The following is a 21,388-nucleotide window of genomic DNA, read 5'->3' as shown; positions in this document are numbered from 1 at the left end:
TGTATGTAATGCTTTCGCAGATAGTGCACCTGCTGAACATTTGGCAAATCTAGAATGTTTGTTTAAAGCACTTCCTGATATTGGCTTGAGATACAATAAGGAACAGTACTCTTTCTTCCAAGAAGAACTCGAATATTTAGGAGGTGTCATAAATGCACTGGTTATTCATCCCGCTTCATCGCATTTGTGTGTGATTAAAGATTTGGCAGCGCCCTACAACATTAAGGAGGTACACACCGTCAAATTGAAGCTACCATGTTACATTAAGTTTATTACAAACGCTGCGCAAATTGCTGTTCCGCTGAACCAGCTGTGCCATAACGCTGTTCCCTTTGTTAGGCCCCTAGAATGTCAAGACGCATTTCAGAGGTTAAAGGATGGAGTGTTAAGTCGTTGTTGTCTGATTCATTTTCATCCAGCTAAGGCTGTGGTGTTTGCTGAAGGTGCATCTCCTTATGAGTTCGGAGCTGTGCACTTCGATGATATTAGTTGTCCTGATCGACCTACTGTATTTGCCTCGAAAACTTTGACAAAGTGTGATTACATCCATCTAAAAAAAAAAAGAGGCGCTCGCCATTATCTATGGTGTCACCAACTTCCACCAATATTTGCTTACAGATCACCGGAATTTAACGGATTTCTTCATTTCTCAGGCCTATCCATCCTTGGACAGCGCAAAAATTGCAACGCTGAGCTGTGTTGTTGTCTATCAATACGACATTTGTACAGGTCCCCTGCACAACAACCGAAAGACCTCTGGCAACATACTCCCGCATATCCATTCATTATCAGCGAGTTGTTAATACGTTATTTTGCTTCATCCATCTCGTCATTAAGTTTTCCAGGGCAGTGCATGTATCAGGAGCAACATATCGAGTCATATAAATATTTACAACGCGATGATATCTATACCAACTTCTTGAACGACAGCCAGTTGGCAATCGTGATGCATCGCTGCATGTAAATTTCGATGCGTGTCCTGCCGTTGTTGTTTACCATCCTCTTCTGTGGCGCGTAAAAAAAAAGGTTCATATGGCTCCGAGCACTATGGGACTTAACATCTATGGTCATCAGTCCCCTAGAACTCAGAACTACTTAAACCTAACTAACCTAAGGACATCACACACATCCATGCCCGAGGCAGGATTCGAACCTGTGACCGTAGCGGTCACGCGGTTCCAGACTGAAGCGCCTAGAGCCGCAGGGCCACACCGGCCGTCGTGGCGAATCAGTCCAACCACTTTTTTTTACCGTGTTTTCATAGTTCGCCTGCGGGTTGCCTGACTTCTCTGTGGGCAAAGTACCTGCTTCTCTACCAACAGGAATAATATAGTTCTCGGTCACACAGCTACTGACGTTTGTAGTATTGGACTGACAGAAGCTTTTCTGCACAGTAGTCAATCTGTCTATTGTTGCAATCCCCATTGGTCGGCAGTAATTCCTGTCGTTGTTGTGCATGGCAGCTGACACTGGCAGTTGTTTTCTTCTCCAAAGCGAGATACAACCCTTGATCAGCCTCCCCTTGCCCCATTGTCATAGTAACGACCTGTACGTGCTGTCGCGACATCCCAGTCAGGTGACGCAGGGAGGCATTCCATTCGTGATTGGGAAGAGACTGGTCTCTCCTAAACTCAGGCGCTGTCCTGAAATCAGTTGTCCATGAACGTATCATGGGAGTTAATAGTAAATAATGTATCAACACTGACAATAGTATGTTGCAGGAACGAATGGATTTTTTCAGAATTCTGTGTTAAAATTACGTATTCTTATAAAAAGGTCCCTTATCTTAAATGGAAATACATTTCGTGAATTCCGACTTTTGTTTAATTCTCCAGCTACGCAGGGCGTTAAGGGGAGCCGGAACGATGAAAATGACAAAATTAACGTTCTTTGGTTTTTTCATTATAAAATTATTAGAAGTTTCCTGAATAAAACAAGTCAAGTTTCACCTTTCTAAGTGAATTCTAAGTGTGATTTTTATCGTTGCAAAGTTGACGCGCCGCGTAAACGGTTGTAGCGACTTGGTGTGTCACCTCTGACGGCGCCGCTCGTTGGCCGCAAGCAGGGTATCTTTGCGGAATTAGTCTTTTTGTTTTGCAACGTTGTATGGCTTTATCTCTGTGACAAGTGACTGTTCATATCGCTAAACATAAAAGCTATACCGTGTGTGTTGACATGTGGAGTTTGCTTTGTGTTGTTCAGCTGTACAATTTTGCGTATCTGACGAATTTTTCTCGTACCTGTTTTACGTATTCCGTTTGTGGAAATCAATATGCCCCGTTTCAGCAATCGAGTGTTTAAGAAAAAGCAGAATGAGTGTAACAAGAAATCTTTTGTTGTTTTGAAGCGAGATGCTGCTTTCACCGACTACTCCAAATGAATGTGATAGAACTACTTCTAGCAAGAAACTTTGTGACAGCAAAGAAAAATTTGAAAACTATGAAAGTGATAGTAATCATGTGAATGAAATAATTAACATTTCTATGCTCTCTAATATTTTGAAACATAACGTATTATGCCAAGTTTGCAAAGAAAGAGGACTGGAATTGAAAATAACTTCACACATTGGTTTGGCATGTAAAATGTTATTGAAGTGTAACAAATGTGCTGCAGAAGTTTCGTTTTCTAATTCTAACAGTATTCCTCGTAGTGGTAATAATGGAAAGAAGGTGTATGATATAAATGTTAGGCTAGTGTATGGCTTTCGTTGCACTGGCAAGGGCAGTGCTACAGGAATGTTATGTGGAATTATGGACTTGCCAAAACCACCAACCAAGTTTGGATTTTATAATGAATTGGTGGGATCTTCTGCTGAAGATATTGCTCAAGCAACAATAAAGAAAGCAGTTGAAGAAGCTGTGACAGATAATGGGTACTATAGAGATTTAACTGTTGCTTTAGATGGATCACGGCAAAGTACAGGTCATAAATCTCTAAATGGAGGTGTGACAGCTGCAAAGTAATTGATGTTGCTATTCTCTCAAAACATTCTAGATGTAAAGGCAATACCAAGGACGAACATAGTGAAAGTTTTGAAGCAAATTTTCACGCCACGAGTGGAGCGATGGGAGTAAAGGGAGTGAAAGCAATTTTTTCCAGATCACAGAAGTGGTATAATGTACGATACACTAACTATCTAGGAGATGGCGATTCTACGGGATATAAAGCTGTAGAGGAACTCAAACCTTATGGCAATGAAATTCACATTAAAAAACAGAAGTGCATTGGACATGTGCAGAAGCGCATGGGGGCTCGCTTGCGCAAACTAAAGCAGACATTAGGATCCCAGAAGCTTAGTGATGGTAAGACCCTTGGAGGAAGAAGAAGATTGACAAGTGAAGCAATTGATAGATTGCAGAGGTATTACGGGTGTGCAATTAGGCAAAATACAAGAAGCATTGAGTATATGAGGAGAGGAATATGGACATTATTTTTTCATACTGAATCAAGACATGAGCTCCCACAACATGAACTGTGCCCACCTTCTATTTGCTAAAATTAACATGGAAGGGATGGATCGTTCTGGCTCCCCTTAAGCGAGTAACATAGCATTTTTTTCTGAAAGCTAGTTGGTTTTATTCAGGATTCCAGTACATCGTGTTATTACCCCACTCTTTTCGCTAAGAAACCGTATTTTTCAACATCGTTCAGTGCTACGACATTATGCCACCTTACTGGAAGGTCCTATATGACCGCATGGTACCACTCTATTGGCCGACGTCGGAGCCAACGTCTAGAATCATCAATAGCTTCCCCATGTCCCAAGCACCGTTACCGCGGCTAAATCTTTCATCAGGACAAACAGATCGAAGTCGGAAAGTGCGAGATCCGGACTGTCCTTGGGTTGCGCACGCTTGTGTGACGTCTTACGTTGTTATGAAGAAAGAGAAGTCGTTTGCATTCTTGTGGCGACGAAAACGCTGGTTTTTCGTCAAAAGAAACTCAATGACAGCTCTCTGCTTGGAACGCACCTCCTCTACAGCCGCCATTTTGAACGCTAGGTACAGCGTCGCAACGTATCAGAACGTCATGAAACTACAGGTGCTGAAGTGGAAATATTCCACGACGTCCTCAACAAATTCCCCATTTTTTTCAACCAGTATTGGCTGAGAAAAAAATGCGTTGCATTACTCACAGTCCACTCCTCGTACGACTTTCTACTTTTCCTTGCACTTTCCCTTTTCTCAACGGGATCGGCATTGGCCTATGGGTTCAACCAATATTACAGTCGGTGCCCGCATCCCCTTCCTGACATGTCTTCTCCTCCGGGATGAAATCTGTATACCCCATTTGTCTGCGACTACTGCAAAGTAAAGTATGACAAAGTTTTCTAAATGCTTGCGTAGCAGATATCTGATGCGAAATGTGGACGCCAGCCTGGTATTTACCCATGCTGATGTGGGAAGCCGCCTAGAAACCACATCCAGGCTCACTGGGTCACCAGACTTCGTCGTTAATTCGCAAGGTTGATTCGATATGCGGGAGGTTCGATTCCCAGAATTCTAGAAACGGCATGCTAACCCGAACAGCTATCCTGCAGGGTCAGCTGTCCAGGTGCGATGCTAATGGTAAATTAGCTACGGAATGAAATTAACATGACTCGAATAATGCAAATTAAGAATAAAATGTGCGGTAAACAGGAACCGAATTAAAACTTTTCAATCGTGATTTGAACTACAACTGAAGAAGAGCAGCGGTAACTGCACTCATACGAGCGACTCGTTAGTTCACCACAGATATTACCACATGGAATCCAAAATGAAGTAGCGGTTATGAGAGCAGCGTCGTCAAAAAGAACTAACATTTCAGAATGAAAGCAAGTTTGTTGAGCACACATACAATATGATTCAGCTGCCCCTGCCGAAGGGTTGTCTGCAACCTGCAATGCCTTTGAAAACCACTTGCAAGATTTTTCATATTCTCTGAGTCACGACACGCTAAGTATTAGTCCTCCAGATAAAATGAGTAAGACCTTTTCATGGGAAATTTAATCTAGTGAAATTTGGTACTGGAATACATATTCTCTGAAGGCCACAGTTTTCGAGTTAAGACGAAGAGACTTTTTAAGATTTTGCTCCCTAGTTATAATTTATCCCAAGTATAAAATGTGAGTACATTAAATTTCCCACAAAAGGGTCATGTTCATTTTACCTGTAGGACTAATAGTTAATAGAAAGTCAGCAAGTGAATGTAAATCTTGTATGTGGTGTTTGAAGGCGTTGCAGGTTGCATAAAACCAATCGGTAGGGGAGGCTCAATCACTCTGCATAGTTTACACACAGTATCAAGCTGACTCTCATAAAAGAGTATTCCTATGAGTACAGACCTAGAGTTTACTAGTAAATTACACAGGCCACAAATAAATCTCATAACCTTTCAGAAACTGCAAATCTAAAATGGTAAACCATTGCAGGAATCTAGCCTGTGACATGTTACCAGCCAGATATTGTTACACATATACCACAGCAGAAGAGGTACAGGACGTGGTACTATAATGGGTATCAGGCACTCAAGTAGTGCTACCTTTTACATTGTTGTGTCTGCGCTTGCCAATCACATCAACCTTTTTTCCCTCGTTACACAAGGATTTACCGTTAGTGCATATACAACGAATCCGTTAATGAACAGCGCTATCGTACGCCATGAAATGGTTACCACTGCACGCTCAGTTGCTCTCAGGCTATCGAAGGGCATGGATATTGGCAGGCAGCTATGCCCCATTATAATCACAGTGCGAAACAAAGCGACCGCGATGGGCGATAATAACACGTCGAACAGGCAGTGGAGTGTGGATGGCGTGTCACATTCACAGCGGGCCAACGGGGGACACCCTGGTCATTAGCTATAAATCACCAGAGCTGCTACGCACCAGGCGAATCCGTACTTCTGTGACCTCCACTTCGCGTAATCGATGTCGCCTCATTGAAACATTCAACGAATGAATTGCGCCCGGTACGCTCGAATGACGATTATCAGGCGAATGAAGTATTTCACACAGCGTATTGGTGAAACAGGAGTGCATGTTCGATTAGAGGCTTCTCGCTACAGTGTGTTACAATATGAGTAAGTACGCAGTTGAGGACATTAATTGTCGCCCCCGAGATAATCTGCGCTGATTTAAATATTTCCTTTCCCGCTCTTTTCTAGGGCAGAGTTTGGGCTACTGGTGCTATAGGTTGCAGGGGCTAAGAGGTTTGTGTGAAATAGAAATCGATATGGTAAATGTACAATAAAAAAAATGTTGAAGTCCTTCATTTGAAACATATAAGCGGTTTTCAATTCATAGCTCACAAGGGGAAGGCCTCAGACACGGCCAACCGATTCGGCTCAGATTTGGCAGGTCGCTTGTGCACAACCTAAAACGAAGGAATCTAAGATATTTTGGGTCAACAACCCCACGTTTTTGAGAAAATCACCCCTGAAGGTTATGACGAGCGATCGACTCAAAATTGGCGGGACCGATAGATAATTGTAAATAGAGCATTTTTCATCATCAGGTATGGGGGCCGAAAACGCATACTTTTCCACAAATCGAAATAAGAAACTTTTTTGCCGGCACGGTAGCTCAGCGTGTACGGTCAGAGAGCTGGTTGGCCTCTGTAATAAAAAACTGAGTGAAAGGATCAACAAACAAACTTGAACGGATGTCATGTGACGTCCGCAACGACCAAACATAACGATCAACAATGAAAAAAAAAACGGCCAAGGTAACTGGCTGGGAATCAGAAAACCCGGGTTCGAATCTCGGAGAAACCTAGCGGATGTTATTCTTTTCGTTTGTATTTTTCCATATCAGTTGATAGGGATAGGAGGGTTAACAAGGTAAGAAAATCAATAAGGAATGATAGTAGTAAGGTAGCCAACTAATTTCCCAAATGCCGTGAGTTAGTAAAGTATTAAACTTTTAAGCCTTGTCACATAAAAACAACTCCGAGTAAAAGTGCTGCGACTTCCTCACGAGGGATCACAGATAGCCAACCGTGCGACGCTTGTTTACAGCGAGGCACGGGATAGAATGCATGCGGGGAGAGTTATGTTGTCCCGGTTGCCTCTTCGTCATATGACAGGGAAGGAACAGTGTAGCTGTCGAAAGACTGCATTCATTAGGTGCTCTTGGTGCTCTGCGTATATTTGTTTCGAATGTTTATATGACAAGTACCATTCATCTAGTTGTTCGAAGAAAAGTGAGGACACGTAACAGTGACTGGAAGAGCCATTGTAAAGTGATCTGGAGTAACATTTTAGTTGTTTACTGTCCCAAGAGGTTTGAGAAATTTATTTGCCTACCTTATTATCATTCCTTGTTGATTTACTTACCCTATTAACCCTCCTATCCCTATCAATTGAGATATGGAAAAATGCAAACCAAAAGAATAACATCCACTACGTTTCTTCGAGATTCGCAGCCAGTTACCTTGGCCGTTGCGCTATCGGTGCTGTCGGCGAAAAGCGTTTACCATGTGGGTACAGAAGCGGCAGTTGTAAAAAGTTTCTTACCTCGATTTGTGGAAAAGTATGCGTTTTCGGACCCCATACCTGGTGATGAAAAATGCTCTATTTACAATTATCTATCGATCCCGCCAACTTTGAGTCGATCGCTTGTCATAACCTTTAGGGTTGATTTTCTAAAAAACGCAGGGGTGTTGACCCAAAATATCTCAGATTCCTTCGTTTTAGGTTGTACACAAGCGACCTACCAAATCTGAGCCGGCCGGCCGCGGTGGCCGTGCGGTTCTGGCGCTGCAGTCCGGAACCGCGAGGCTGCTACGGTCGCAGGTTCGAATCCTGCCTCGGGCATGGGTGTGTGTGATGTCCTTAGGTTAGTTAGGTTTAAGTAGTCCTAAGTTCTAGGGGACTTACGACCTAAGATGTTGAGTCCCATAGTGCTCAGAGCCATTTGAACCATTTGAAATCTGAGCCGAATCGGTTGGCCGTGTCTGAGGCCATCCCCTTGTCAGATGTAGTTGAGGTGATGTAGGACATAATGTTTGGTTGTGAAGGTGGACCCAAGAGAAATACCTGCGCCATAGCTGTATTCATGGGAAGAAACGAGTGCTGTATTGCAGGCTTGGGGGACGTCGTAAAAAGGATATGGTTGTAATTTAGTTGTTCTTGTGAGCAATAGTATGTTCGGTAATTGATTCCGAACTAATATTTTGGATGTGAAAGAGAAAGAAAACAGAGGAAGAAACAAAGTCGATTATGGTTTATCATTCCATATGTCACTAGGCCGATACATACGAACAAGATGGGACGGGAAAAATGTGTGGAACAACCTAGCTAATACTTTCGTCGTCTAAACCAGGCGACTTCAGGTATGTTGAGGAAAGGAGGTGTGTGTAAAGTACGGACACCCTCTGCAGGAATTTGTAGGAGGGGTACGACTGTGATAGTGTAATTTGACTGAAGTTCCCTTGAGAAAGAATACAGAAGACATGTTTTTGTATGGCTGAAAGACGTTTTCTGGGAGTAGATTTGACAAATTATCAGGAGTGAATGTTGGGTATCAAATAAATCGATTATTAGTGAGGAGATACCGATATATACGATTTAGGCAGGGATACCTTGAGGCTGATCAGTTGGAAAACTTTGTAAAATCTATCCAGTTCTTAACAAAATGCGGAAATGAAGATGAAACTGATTAAGTTTAACGGCTGAAATCGAGTATTTATAAGGGACACCGGCCCGGCCAGCCGCGACGGTCTACGAGGCGCCGCTTCCCGATCAAGCGGGCGTGCCGATCCTCGGCACGAATCCACCTGGCGGATTAGTGTCGAGGTCCGGTGTGATGGCCAGCCTGTGGATTTTTTAATGGCGGTTTTCCATCTACCTCTACAAATGCTGCTGGTTCCCCTTATTCCGCCTCAGTTACACTGTGTCGGTGATTGCTGCGCGATCACCGTTTCAACGTACGCGTACACCATAATTACTGTACCACGCAAACATCTGGGGTTACAATCGTCTGGTATGAGAAGTTCCCGAGGGTGTCCACTGGGGGTCGAACTGCACAAGCCGGCCAGTGTGGCCGTGCGGTTGTAGGCGCTTCAGTCTGGAACCGCGTGACCGCTGCGGTCGCAGGTTCGAGTCTTGCCTCGGGCATGGATGTGTGTGATGTCCTTAGGTTAGTTAGGTTTAAGTCGTTCTAAGTTCTAGGGGACTGATGACCACAGATGTTAAGTCCCATAGCGCTCAGAGCCATTTGAACCATTTTTTTGAACTGCAAAATAACCCTGGGTTCGGTGTGGGGCGGCGGTGGAGTGGCGTGACTGCTGTGTCCTGTTGTGGGGTTGTGAACCACTGAGAACTACGGCGAGACGAAGCCTCTCCGTCGTTTCTAGGTCCCCGATTTCATACAATACAGTTTTTTGAGGGAGGATCAAAATGTTTTAGTTCGAAGGGCAAGCAGTCCAGAATCGGTATGCCGATTAGGTAAAATCACCGTGGTTATTGAGGCAATCATCCCACCGACGCATCACTTTGAAGATACCCGTTTTGTTCAAATGGTTCAAATGGCTCTGAGCACTATGGGACTCAACTGCTGAGGTCATTAGTCCCCTAGAACTCAGAACTAGTTCAACCTAACTAACCTAAGGACATCACAAACATCCATGCCCGAGGCAGGATTCGAACCTGCGACCGTAGCGGTCTTGCGGTTCCAGACTGCAGCGCCTTTAACCGCACGGCACTTCGGCCGGCCACCCGTTTTGTAAACCACCGTGTCCTGCTGTAAGAAGAAGTCCGCAACTGCCCGCTGTACAACCTCCTCCGACTGGAAAAGTCGACGCTTCAAGGCTTTTTTAAGGGACCGAAGACGTGACGACAATCGCATGAGGAGGGATATAGACTATAGAGAGGCTTCTCGAGTGTCTCACACTTGAGAGGGCACAATTTCTACGTTGTCACATATGCAATCTGGGGACGTGCATTGTGATGAAGCAGCAACATTCTTATAGAAGTTTTCTCGAACGTTTCACCGTAACTATCTCGTACACTTTCTTCATTCTCCGATGGATATCTAGCGGTGTTTGTCCTTCTGTAGCCAAGAAAAGAATAACGGCAGTAGCTGTTTGGACACATTAGGTATTCATATCGCCAAAGTTCACGTTTCCGCATTTACCGTCACGCACGTCGGAAAGACACGAATGCCACACTAATCACTTGACTGCACGCCCGTGCTTATGCACCGGCATGGGAGTCGTGTTACATTCAATATACTCTACTGCAACGCCCTCAAACGGAAACTTTTTGACCGTCTCTTACATCTACATCTACGTATATACTCCGCTGGCCAGCAAGCCATGTGTGGCGGAGGGCACTATTCGCGCCAAAGTCATATTTTCCCCCCTCTGTTCCACTCGCGGATCGCGCAAGGGAAAAACGACTGCCTGAACGCCTTAGTAACAGCTCTACTTTCCTTTATATCTGAATGGTGATCATTGCGCATGAAGTTCTATGTATTGACTTGGCAGAAAATCCTAAGAAATTTTGGTCTTATGTCAAATTGGTAGGTGGATCAAAACAAAATGTCCAGACACTCTGTGACCAAAATGGTACTGAAACAGAGGATGACAGACTAAAGGCCGAAATACTAAATGTTTTTTTTCCAAAGCTGTTTCACAGAGGGAGACTGCACTGTAGTTCCTTCTATAGATTGTCGTACGAATGACAAAATGGTAGATATCGAAATAGACGACAGAGGGATAGAGAAACAATTAAAATCGCTCAAAAGAGGAAAGGCCGCTGGACCTGATGGGATACCAGTTCGATTTTACACAGAGTACGCGAAGGAACTTGCCCCCTTCTTGCAGTGGTTTACCGTAGGTCTCTAGAAGAACGTAGCGTTCCAAAGGATTGGAAAAGGGCACAGGTCATCCCCGTTTTCAAGAAGGGACGTCGAACAGATGTGCAGAACTATAGACCTATATCTCTAACGTCGATCAGTTGTAGAATTTTGGAACACGTATTATGTTCGAGTATAATGACTTTTCTGGAGACTAGAAATCTACTCTCTAGAAATCAGCATGGGTTTCGAAAAAGACGACCGTGTGAAACTCACCTCGCGCTATTCGTCCACGAGACTCAGAGGGCCATAGACACGGGTTCACAGGTAGATGCCGTTTTTCTTGACTTCCGCAAGGCGTTCGATACAGTTCCCCACAGTCGGTTAATGAACAAAGTAAGAGCATATGGACTATCACACCAATTGTGTGATTGCATTGAAGAGTTCCTAGATAACAAAACGCAGCATGTCATTCTCAATGGAGAGAAGTCTTCAGAAGTAAGAGTGATTTCAGGTGTGCCGCAGGGGAGTGTCGTAGGACCGTTGCCATTCACAATATACATAAATGACCTTGTGGATGACATGGGAAGTTCACTGAGGCTTTTTGCGGATGATGCTATGGTATATCGACAGGTTGTAACAATGGAAAATTGTACTGAAATGCAGGAGGATCTGCAGTGAATTGACGCATGGTGCAGGGAATGGTCATTGAAACTCAATGTAGACAAGTGTTCAAATGGTTCAAATGGCTCTGAGCACTATGGGACTCAACTGCTGAGGTCATTAGTCCCCTAGAACTTAGAACTAGTTAAACCTAACTAACCTAAGAACATCACAAACATCCATGCCCGAGGCAGGATTCGAACCTGCGACCGTAGCGGTCTTGCGGTTCCAGACTGCAGCGCCTTTAACCGCACGGCCACTTCGGCCGGCCGTAGACAAGTGTAATGTGCTGCGAATACATAGAAAGAAAGATCCCTTATCATTTAGCTACAATATAGCAGGTCAGTAACTGGAAGCAGTTAATTCCATAAATTATCTGGGAGTAGGCAATAGGAGTGATTTAAAATGGAATGATCATATAAAGTTGATCGTCGGTAAAGCAGATGCCAGATTCATTGGAAGACTCCTACGGAAATGCAATCCGAAAACAAAGGAAGTAGGTTACAGTACGCTTGTTCGCCCACTGCTTGAATACTGCTCAGCAGTGTGGGATCCGTGCCAGATTGGGTTGATAGAAGAGATAGAGAAGATCCAACGGAGAGCAGCGCTCTTCGTTGCAGGATCATTTAGTAATCGCGAAAACGTTACGGAGATGATAGATAAACTCCAGTGGAAGACTCCGCAAGAGAGACGATCTGTAGCTCGGTACGGGCTTTTGTTGAAGTTTCTAGAACATACCTTCAGCGAGGAGTCAAGCGGTATATTGCTCCCTCCTACGTATATCTCATGAAGAGACCATGAGGATAAAGTCAGAGAGATTAGAGCCCACAGAGAGGCATACCGACAATCCTTCTTTCCACGAACAATACGAGACTGGAATAGAAGGGAGAACCGATAGAGGTCCTCAAGGTACCCTCCGCCACACACCGTCAGGTGGCTTGTGGAGTATGGATGTAGATGCAGATTTAGAAGAAAGTTGGTGGTAATAATATATGCTCTACATCGTCGGCGAAGATCGGTTTTTGGAATATAGTGAGCAGCCCCTTCCGTTTAGCGAGTCGTCAATCTAAAGGTGCGTCCCACTTCAAACTTTCTATGAGAGCTATATCTCTGCCGTGGTTAAGACATTATTTTAATCATAACTTACAGGATGCCAACAGTGCATAACGTAAACAGGCACAACGTCAGGTGTCCGTGACTGCCCGTATTAGGACCATTGTTTCTATACATTAGCGACTTTGCGTATCTAGCAAACGTACGATCCGGCAAAACTATGGAATTAAGCGTGAACAGGACACTACAAGAATGCTGCCAGTTGACTGGATCATTAATCTCATGAAATGTTTTCGCAGTTGTGAATATCAGCTTCATAATGGAATGACGACAACGAAAATTCGTGCCGTACTGGGTCTCGAACCCGGATTTCCCGCTTACCGCGTGCGGTCGCCTTATCGCTAGGTTATCCGGGCACGACTCAGGGCCAGACCCAAACTTACACATGCCGTTGCAGCCTGTGCTGGTAACTCCATTATGTGTATTCGCATACAGCCGAGATATTTTACGTGACAGTTGCTTGCCCGGTGACGGCATCTAAATAGGATGTCGCAATGCTTATGTTATTTGTAACTTCTCCGAAGGAGCTTTGCTTTCTAATTCGCAATAACACAGCCACTGCAGTATCACATTACACTCATGATAAGTAGGGGAGTTGGGGCAGTTTCAGAACAATGGCTTTATTGGTCTCCTTAATTAAAAAGCAGTCATTTGCTTTAGTTTCTTTGTTATCAAACCTCTCACTCGATCTCTTGGTTTTGTTCATTTTAGATCTAATTAATGACCCATAAATGTTATTTTAACTATCACAATTTATGAGCCAAGATGGCCACTAATTGGTGCACTTTCGGTCATGTTAAAATATGTTTCCAAGCGATTTTAGCCTAATCTTATTGACCGTAACTGATGATCTAAAAATGCTGGTTTCCCTTTCCTCCACTCGAGTAGTGTGTTCCTTTTGGTCCATACCATGAACACCCTTCCCGCCTCTACCACGACCACTCTTCACGTACCGAGCATCAAGTGACGAAACAGCGTTTCGGCTCTGTATCTCAACAGCATACCAGCAACTTCAGGTGAAATTCACAGTTTTTCTTTTGCAATTCCAGCAAAGTATTGTAACTGACGCTATTTTATGCATGCATGACAGGTTATGATACTACTCAGAGTGTTCGAGAAATTCGTTACAGTTATTGATTTTCTCCGAGAATTCCACAAATACCTATAATGTAAAAAGACATATGAAAATACGGAACTGTAAATATCTTCTAATGCTACCACAGTGCATACGCTGCAAACAAACCAACGTGTCACCATTTTCACAGTTGTGGGAAAATTTTTCGAAGTTTTACTGATGTTCTCCCACTTTTAAAGAAGACGATCGAAAAAATGCGGCTCTAAATCTTAAACTGTTACCACAGAGCTATATTTAAACAACATATCCCAACAACAAATACACTCCTGCTATTGACCTTTTCGCGATTACCAGCACGGTGCAACAAATAGGCACCAAGTCTACGTTTTAGTGTAAGGAATTTCTTCCTGCAGTATTAGTGTGTTAAATAACTATGATGTCTTTATTAGCTCCCTTACTACATGTTTATATTGGACAGGGAAATAACGTTGGGTACGTTTCTAGAAAATGGTAGATACATCGATAAATTACAGTAATAATCCAAATTGCTGCCGCATATAGGAATTGGGGAACAAAACTACATCTTAATTTTAAAAAATGGTTCAAATGGCTCTGAGCACTATGGGACTTAACAGGTATGGTCATCAGTCCCCTAGAACTTAGAACTATGTAAACCTAACTAACCTAAGGACATCACACAACACCCCATCTTGAGGCAGAGAAAATCCCTGACCCCGCCGGGAATCGAACCCGGGAACCCGGGCGCGGGAAGCGAGAACGCTACCGCACGACCACGAGCTGCGGGCTCTTCATTTAAAAACACGTAAAATGGTGTACGCTTCTCCAGCAGTCTGCATGAATCCCTCCCTAGAAATCGCTTGACCCATCTTGCCTTATCTCTGTACAGCAAGCGTCACCAGCCACGTTCACTGTACACTCTATCGTTGTTACGCACCTGATGACGATGTTGGTTTGAGGGGCACTCAACATCGTTGTCATCAGCGCCCATACAAGTTCGAATCTTTCCATTTCCAGTCTCACCTCCACCCAAATGATGATGAAATGATAACAGTACAAACACCCAGTCCCCAGGAAGAGAAAACCTCTGATCCAGCCTGGAATCGAACCCAGGACCCGGTGATCCAGAAGCAGCAATGCTAGCCTGTAGACCACAAGCTGTGGCTTTAGGTGGTGGTAAGCTCCTATGGGACCAAACTGCTAAGGTCATTGGTCCCTGCGGACTCATGTACCTGAGGGACGCAGCCAATAGCCAACACCTTGGAGATGATTTTGAATAGCGAGTCAGGGTGTGGTGGGGGAAGGCCTCCACAGACATGTGTGGAAACTAGAGGAAACGGCAGTTAGGTGTACTCACTGATACCATAATACACAGTGCGGATAACGAGGTGTATGCACTGTAGCAACCAAGCCTATGACGTCAGAGATGACCCAAGCAGAGTTATGTTGCGTCCACATGTAGTAATCATTGCTTCACGCAGTGGTGAATGGTAAAACAGAGGCACACCGGCGATCGAGGCGTTGCGAAGTTAAGCAGGCGCAGATAGCCTTGCCAACAGCAACAGTCTACCAACAGACTGACGCAAGGACGCACACAGACCGAGTGCCGAGCGAAGCCTGGAGAGTGCTGAGTAAGGGGAAGTGAGGCCAGCACGCTAGGTTATGCTGGAATATACTGCGGGAGCAATAACAAAGAGCTACCACCGAGGGTAAAAAAGTCCTCCTGCTGGATATGAATAGTGGAGCGCAGGCAGCAACGGACAGAAGCCATTAGGAAGCAGTTCGGATCTGAGGACGGACGTGGTCCACGTCCGAATGTTCAATCTTCGTAGGTGACGATTCCGGAAGTCTGTTCCAGCTTGCAGGAGTCATCCGTTCGCCGCCAGACGTCAACTTCAGCTCTGGAGGTCGGCCCGAGTTTGGTCGGCACCATGGCTGACTAACTACAGCGAAAACTTCCAGCAGGACCGGCCGTTGCGCGGTCTCAGGCACTACCATGGCTGACGCCCGGACTTCACGGCAACCCGGCCCCTGGCGCGAGGTCCATCAATGATGGGACCTCGCGGACATCGCGACTGACAGCTTCCCAGCCGCCAGTGCAGCAGGTGTCGGCAGCTGACCTCACGGAGACGCGGCTCCGTGGGCGTGCCCATACTGGGGCGCCGAGAAGCGACGAGTTCATCTCAACCACAGGGCATCCTGGCTTCAGCGGAGCACTGGTGGCCTGAGGCTCCCGAGTGCGATCGGCGGCGCGCGTTGTGCGCATTGTCGGAGAATCCACACAGCAGCAGCCGGGCGGAGGGATCCGCAGGGCTGGGCAGCGATGACGAGGGAGAAATTGTAAAGAAAGTTCAATAAATAATTGTAAATCTCCACTCTGTCTCAGTCTTTGGCGCAGCCACCATATCTGCTGCTAACAAGTGGTGCAGAAGTCGTAACAGTTAAGTAGCCCGCAACTGCCATAACGTATTGCGTTGTAATTACGTTTACGAACGAAAATAAGGTTGTTTAGAGTCATTTCAACTTTTATTAATAACTGGCGGTTGAGTACAGAGTTACATCGTAATTATCACTGTATCCAGAAATGTTTTAGAGTAAATTTTTAAGTAGATATAATGGTTTGCTGTGCGATCGTCAGTTGCAATATCCACAGCAGACAGATAAGTAATGCAACGAATCAAGTTTCACACATTGCCTAAAAACATTGAGACGAAACGAAAATGTATAAATACTTGTAAACGTGCAGATTCGTTTTCAGTTGAAAATTCTCGTTTTTGCTCACTATATTATACTGATTCGGACTATAAAATGTATTTGGAAATAAACTGTTCAATATTCCTTCGAAGCGCAAGTTGAAGAGTGACGCAGTTCCGACTCTAAACCTACCATCCTCCGGTGCTGACTTAGGGCGTGAAAATGAACTTAGTAATGGGTGAAATACTGAACACAAAGACGAAGCAACCGTAAAGAGGTGGAAGGAACTTTACAGGTGAATATATTACCAATTAGACAAAACGAGAATCTTGAAAAGAAACATTGCTGTGGATGTGGCAAGATGTGCTCACGCTAGTAATTACAAATTATGTAATGAGTTAACATGTATGCGCTGTTCGTCCATAAGCCTCAATGCAGTGTGGCGTGTCGAAAGGGTTCTCGGTGTCGTCACAGATCACTGCCCATCTGCACGTGACCTCTACGGTGTATTCTAGTATCTGTTGGTATACGGACAGAGGCTCACCGTGTAACCCGACGAAACGTTCTTCCGCCGGCGATGGAATGGCTGCTGTAGGTGTCAAGAAACGTACGCCAACACTCAGAGACAACACATAACAAAATGTATTCGAGAATTTTCTCCAATTTCAGGTACATGTAGTCTGATGAAATGTATTCAGACACATACTAACATTAATATGAAATCTGTTTACCTGTCGAATCGCACGCCATTTTGAAAAGATAAATCATGACAAATAAGTTTAAGACTTGTGCCCAGGATCTGAAACATGTTTTAATTGGTTCTTTTTTCCCCGAGATACTGTAGCATAATACTCTCTAGGAATCAACAGTAATATTTCGACATTGCTTAACATGTTCCATCTTCTAAAATAACGTCGGGATGATTACAGCAACATTTACTTCACGTGGAAGGATGAGGCAAAGACTGTGTTTTGTTCCCACATCTTGAAGTTGCAGCAAATAGATACAAAAAAGAGGTTGCCATACGCGACCACTGTTCACCCCTCCTCTCAACTATTGCTGCACGTTTCAGGATCGTTACCAGATAGGATCACAAAAAAGTTCAATGAACTATGAATCTTTTTTGAATTACCGCGAAATGGATGAGAGAGTTGGAGGTACGGCAGTATTCTCTCAAGTAGGTCTGTACACCATTCAGCTAGCGATCTGCTTGATTGCACTGATTCCTTTCAGTGAATGAAGAAAAAGAGCGTTCGATCAGATTTGCAAAGGATTTAGCAACATTATAGCCGATAGATCTCCAACGCGCAGATGAAATTCACGCATGCACCCGTAATTTTGAAATGTCTAAAGCTTCAGTTTTTGTGAGCCATTTGTTAATGGTAAGAACACAGGAAAAGCTGGATTAATAGTTCCCCCGGAGCAATGACCAAATCGCCGTTGCATCTATAATCGACCACTGATGAAACTATCCGCCTATTAATAAGCAGTAAGTTACATTTATTTACCTTCAGAATCAACTGCAAGTTCTAAACCTCCCCTCGTTTCTATACAATCGAAGCTTTAGCTTCAATGATATCAGTATTGACGACTGTTGATTAACTCCCGTCTCCAGAAACTGTGATGGGTTAACTCCCAAATGATAACGATGGCTTTTGAGTCCTAACCAACTTCACTTGGCGTCGATTTGCAGCCTGGCATCAGTTCTCAGCGGGACTCATCAACAGAAACAGTATTCTCCTGAAGACGGCGAACAGCTGGATTGCCGAAATATCGGATCGCGTGGATTTTAGGATCCGGCAGCGAACCCGAAGAGACTTTTAAGTTTTCTCTTGGGGTCTTTTGAGAGCGGTTGTGATTCTAACTGCTTCTTGAATTTACGTCATACATTTTTAGTTACCTGAAAAATAAAACAGATGTGTATGCAAGAGTTAAGGACAGGAGCGTGGGGATCAGAAGTGTACAAACAAGTCATCAAGATTTTACTCCTGATCAATAAAAAAGCATGTGTACCACACGAATGCGTTATCTCTGAGTGTTAATTAATGCAGTTAATCGGCAACTTTTTTGGGTGTCCGCCAGTTTTGATTTTTGCAACTGCAATGTCTACTTACCGCCGACTGTTAGACCAAATAATTAGCTGTGATCAAAACCGCCTGTGACTGAAGTTACGCAGATTCTGGTATTCTGATTGGCTGATTGCTTTTGTTTCTATCAGACAGCTATTAGTCTTGTACATCCTCGGCTATTTCTGCATGCTTAGTCTGTCTCACTCGAAGTAAGTAGATATTTTAAAGTTTAACCACACTTATCAAACATTATACTGGAAATTGGTGTCCTTTCCTGTCTTGATTCAATATTGCATCTCAGTAGCTCCCGATCCTTCTAGGATTATTACAGCTACTCTCTGTGACCTCACTGTTGACTGGAATATTGATCACCAACAGAGTATGTCAGAAATTACTAGATTCCTCACAATTGCTGTCCACCGAACTGTGGCATCGCTTGGAGGCTGTGCTCTCTCTCCTGCAAGTTCGGAATCGACGCTGCTGCTCTCTGAAATCTCGGTCTGTATGTATTATGTCCAGAAAACATCTGTTTTTTTTTGTCATCAGTCTACTGACTGATTTGATGCGGCCCGCCACGATTTCCTTTCCTGTGCTAACCTCTACATCTCAGAGTAGCACTTGCAACCTACGTCCTCAATTATTTGCTTGACGTATTCCAATCTCTGTCTTCCTCTACAGTTTTTGCCCTCTACCGCTCCCTCTAGTACCATGGGAGTCATTCCCTCATGTCTTAGCAGATGTCCTATCATCCTGTCCCTTCTCCTTATCAGTGTTTTCCACATATTCCTTTCCTCTCCGACTCTGCATAGAACCTCCTCATTCCTTACCTTATCAGTCCACCTAATTTTCAACATCCGTCTATAGCACCACATCTCAAATGCTTCGATTCTCTTCTGTTCCGGTTTTCCCACAGTCCATGTTTCACTACCATACAATGCTGTACTCCAGACGTACATCCTCAGAAATTTGTTCCTCAAACTAAGGCCGCTATTTGATATTAGTAGACTTCTCTTGACCAGAAATGTCTTTTTTGCCATTGCGAGTCTGCTTTTGATGTCCTCCTTGCTCCGTCCGTCATTCGTTATTTTACTGCCTACGTAGCAGAACTACTTAACTTCATTGACTTCGTGACCATCAATCCTGATGTTAAGTTTCTCGCTGTTCCCATTTCTACTACTTCTCATTACCTTCGTCTTTCTCCGATTTACTCTCAAACCATACTGTGTACTCATTAGACTGTTCATTCCGTTCAGCAGATCATTTAGTTCTTCTTCACTTTCACTCAGGATAGCAGTGTCATCAGCGAATCGTATCATTGATATCCTTTCACCTTGTATTTTAATACCACTCCTGAACCTTTCTTTTATTTCCATCATTGCTTCCTCGATGTACAGATTGAAGAGTAGGGGCGAAAGGTTACAGCCTTGTCTTACACCCTTCTTAATACGAGCACTTCGTTCTTGATCGTGCACTCTTATTATTCCCTCTTGGTTGTTGTACATATTGTATATGACCCGTCTCTCCGTACAGCTTACCCCTACTTTTTTCAGAATCTTGAACAGCTTGCACCATTTTATATTGTCGAACGCTTTTTCCAGGTCGACAAATCCTATGAAAGTGTCTCGATTTTTCTTTTGCCTTGCTTCCATTATTAGGTGTCACGTCAGAATTGCCTCTCTCGTCCCTTTACTTTTCCTAAAGCCAAACTGATCGTCACCTAGCGCATTCTCAATTTTTTTTTCCATTCTTCTGTATATGATTATTGTAAGCAGCTTCGATGCATGAGCTGTTAAGCTGATTGTGCGATAATTCTCGCACTTGTCAGCTCTTGCCGTCTTCGGAATTGTGTGGATGATGCTTTTCCGAAAGTCAGATGGTATGTCGCCAGACTCATATATTCTACACACCAACGTGAATAGTCATTTTGTTGCCACTTCCCCCAATGATTTTAGAAATTCTGATGGAATGTTATCAATCCCTTCTGCCTTATTTGACCGTAAGTCCTCCAAAGCTCCTTTAAATTCCGATTCTAATACTGGATCCCCTATCTCTTCTAAATCGACTCCTGTTTCTTCTTCTATCACATCAGACAAATCTTCACCCTCATAGAGGCTTTCAATGTATTCTTTCCACCTATCTGCTCTCTCCTCTGAATTTAACAGTGGAATTCCCGTTGCACTCTTAATATTACCACCGTTGCTTTCAATGTCACGAAAGGTTGTTTTGACTTTCCTGTATGCTGAGTCTGTCCTTCCGACAATCATATCTTTTTCGATGTCTTCACATTTTTCCTGCAGCCATTTCGTCTTAGCTTCCCTGCACTTCCTATTTATTTCATTCCTCAGCGACTTGTATTTCTGTATTCCTGATTTTCCCAGAACATGTTTGTACTTCCTCCTTTCATCAATCAACTGAAGTATTTCTTCTGTTACACATGGTTTCTTCGCAGCTACCTTCTTTGTAGCTATGTTTTCCTTCCCAACTTCTGTGATGGCCCTTTTTAGAGATGTCCATTCCTCTTCAACTGTACTGCCTACTGCGCTATTCCTTATTGCTGTATCTATAGCGTTAGAGAACTTCAAACGTATCTCGTCATTCCTTAGTACTTCCGTATCCCACTTCTTTGCGTATTGATTCTTCCTGACTAATGTCTTGAACTTCAGCCTACTCTTCATCACTACTATATTGTGATCTGAGTCTATATCTGCTCCTGGGTACGCCTTACAATCCAGTATCTGATTTCGGAATCTCTGTCTGACCATGATGTAATCTAATTGAAATCTTCCCGTATCTCCCGGCCTTTTACAAGTATACCTCCTCCTCTTGTGATTCTTGAACAGGGTATTCGCTATTACTAGCTGAAACTTGTTACAGAACTCAATTAGTCTTTCTCCTCTTTCATTCCTTGTCCCAAGCCCATATTCTCCTGTAACCTTTTCTTCTACTCCTTCCCCTACAACTGCATTCCATTCGCCC

This window comes from Schistocerca americana, chromosome 4 (assembly GCF_021461395.2).
Source record: "Schistocerca americana isolate TAMUIC-IGC-003095 chromosome 4, iqSchAmer2.1, whole genome shotgun sequence".
Taxonomy (NCBI): Eukaryota; Metazoa; Arthropoda; class Insecta; order Orthoptera; family Acrididae; genus Schistocerca; species Schistocerca americana.
This window is presented reverse-complemented; position numbering follows the sequence as displayed.